General features: G+C 43.7%; 1 pseudogene; it reads left to right on the forward strand.

Annotated features, from left to right (window-relative positions):
* Positions 1–936: 936 nt before the first annotated feature.
* On the forward strand, positions 937–1,444 carry LOC110596783 (annotated as a pseudogene).
* The last annotated feature ends 1,592 nt before the right edge of the window (positions 1,445–3,036 follow it).

Here is a 3,036-nt window from a genome sequence, read left to right on the forward strand (position 1 = left end):
AGACATTTTGCATTCAAGGTAATGGGGCCAGATGGGATTTAGGTTCAGCAGTTTTACATTGCAGGCCCGATGCTGTTGGCCTTCCTGAGTGCCACAGTAGACAGAGCATGGACAGAGCATGGGATCTTCCTGGTTCTGCTGCTGACTGGTGTATGATCTTGGATAAATCACTCTGAACCTGAAGTATCATCCATAAAGTGGAGATAATAAAAAGATGTCCTATTTCCCTCCAAGGATTGTTGTGTTTGAAGAGCCAATGCTTTCAATATGCCAGGCATAAATAATATCAATTGCTTTATATAATCCATCAAAAACACTATGAGGTAAAAACCTACTTATCCAATGTGACTAGAACTAGCAAGTTGTAGGTTAGCCTTAAAAAGTCAATTTCAAGGCGAGATCATGAAGAAAATATACACATATACTTTAGACATGTTTACTTTAATCTAAAACATATGCATATTCTCCCATTTACTTTCAATGCAAGGCCAAGGCTTTTTCCTTGACTTTGAGTCTATTGATTGGAGTACCATTTTTTTACCCCCTGCATAAACCAAACCCCAAATATATCATCTCTGGTTTCAGTTTTGGTTTTTTCAAAGTGGAGGATGAACTAAAACACTAAGAAAAACAAGAGTTAGCCGGGCATGGTAGCGCGCGCCTGTAGTACCAGCTACTTGGAAGGCTGAGGCAGAAGGATGGCCGGAGCCAGCAGGGTGAGGCTGTGGTGGCCGGGAGTGGCCACTGCACTCCAGTATGAGTGACAGAGTGAGACTCCAACAGAAAAAAAAAAAAAAAAAAGAAAGACAAGAGTGCTGAATGTTTCCAAATTTTTCATTGTATTTTTAAGTCTATTATTTCACCTACATTTAAATCATCAGCAATTATTTTTAGCAACTTGCTTTTTTATTAATTCATCTTCATTTCACAAAAGCACTCCTTTTTTTGGTAACCATATTTCATTAATTTACATAACATTTAACCAATTTACTTAGTTAAAATAACAATTAAGAACTTTTCCTCCCTGACTGCCTGAGGATCAGCCGCCATCATGAACGACACAGTAACTATTTGGACCAGGAAATCCATGACCAACCATCTGCTTTAGTGGAAGCAAATGGTCATCAATGTTCTTCAACCTGGGATGGCAACGGTACCTAAGACAGAAATTCGGGAAAAACTAGCCAAAATGCACAAGACAACACTGGATATCATCTTTGTATTTGAATTCTGAACTCATTTTGGTGGTGGCAAGACAATTGGCTTTGGCATAATTTATGATTCCTTGGATTATGCAAAGAAAAATGAACCTAAACATAGACTTGCAAGGCATGGCCTGTATGAGAAGAAAAAGACCTCAAGGAAGCAGTGAAAGGAACACAAGAACAGAATGAAGAAAGTCAGGGGGACTGCAAAGGCCAATGTTGGTGCTGGCAAGAAGTGAGGTGGAGACTGAATAACAGGCAAAGGACTAAAGATGATCCAGTGACGATATCTGTGGCCATTGTGTGGACTTTTCACAACCCGCTTAATAAACTTAAAATAACACAAAAAACAAGGTAAGTCGTGTTACAGGATTCACTGGCAGGAGCTGAGAGCATGAGCATGGTTGAGAGCATTAGGCAGATGTGGGAGCTAGTCAGCAAGTTTTTCACAGGGAACTGAGAAGATCCATCTGGACATTCAGTGAGTGAAAACCAGAAAAGGGAACTCTGATGGGCTTAACTCCATTGCCCAGATGAGGCTGTAGAGGCTGAGAGAGTTAAGATAACTGCCCATTGAAAAAATTTTTTTTAAATTTTTTGAAAGCAGGATTGATTAAGGAGTACAGAAAAGCTCCCAGAGCAGGAGGGGACCTGAGGGGATTGCCCAACTGCTCATTTTTAAATGAATGACTCAGCCGGGCTTGGTGGCTCAGCCTGTAATCTCGTGCCTTTGGGGGGCTGAGGTGAGTGGATTGCCTGAGACTGCGAGTTCGAGACCGGCCTGGGCAATTTGGTGAGACCTCATCTCTACAATAAATCAAGAAACTGTTTGAGCAACTTGGAGAGACCTCATCTCTACAATAAATAAAAAAATCAGCCGGGCGTGGTAGCGCGCGCCTGTAGTTCTGGCTACTCGGAAGGCTGAGGCGAAAGGATCGCCGGAGCCCAGCAAGTCGAGGCTGCGGTGGCCGGGAGCGGCCACTGTACTCCAGTCTGGGGGACAGAGTGAGACTCCAACTCAAAAAAAAATAAAAATAAAAATAAATAAATGAATGACTCAGTCAGGCACAGTGGCTCAGCCTGTAATCCCAGCACTCTGGGAGGCCAAGGTGAGAGAACTGCCTGAGCCCAGGGGGCTCGAGACCAGCCTGGGCAATTTGGTGAGATCTCATCTCTACAATAACTCACCAAAAACAACAACAACAACAAAAAAAACTAGCCAGGTGTGGTGGCATGTGTCTGTAGGTAGCTCCAGCTACTTGGAAGGCAAGGTGAAAGGATCATCTAAGCCCAGCAGGTCAAGGCTGCAGTGGCCGTGAGCGTGCCACTGCATTCCAGCCTGGGCGACAAGAGTGAGACTCCAACCCCCCCCCCCAATTAATACTCATATATGAAAGTTTCTAAAATATATACAGGGAAGGGAAATCTAACTCAACCATATAAAGGTCAAAAAAAGCTTTCATGAGGTGAGGCTAAGTAGGAAAGGAAGTAGGAAAAACAAGAGAAAGAACATTCCAGGCAGAGAAAACAAAGGTAGTAAAGGCCAAAAAACATGCAAAATGTGTTTAATACATCTGTTTGACTAGAGCCTAGAATGCAGGAGGCACAGGGGTGGGGAGAGGCTGGAATTCAGGTTGGAATGACTTTGTGTACTAACTAGTTTAAATTTTTTTTTTTTTTTTGAGTTGGAGTCTCACTCTGTCGCCCAGACTGGACTGGAGTGCAGTGGCCGCTCCCGGCCACCACAGCCTCGACCTGCTGGGCTCCAGTGATCCTTCCGCCTCAGCCTTCTGAGTAGCCGGAATTACAGGCGCATGCTACCACGCCCGGC

The sequence above is a fragment of the Carlito syrichta genome, unplaced genomic scaffold (genome assembly GCF_000164805.1).
Source record: "Carlito syrichta isolate Samal-C Ts95f unplaced genomic scaffold, Tarsius_syrichta-2.0.1 Scaffold314112, whole genome shotgun sequence".
Classification (NCBI taxonomy): Eukaryota; Metazoa; Chordata; class Mammalia; order Primates; family Tarsiidae; genus Carlito; species Carlito syrichta.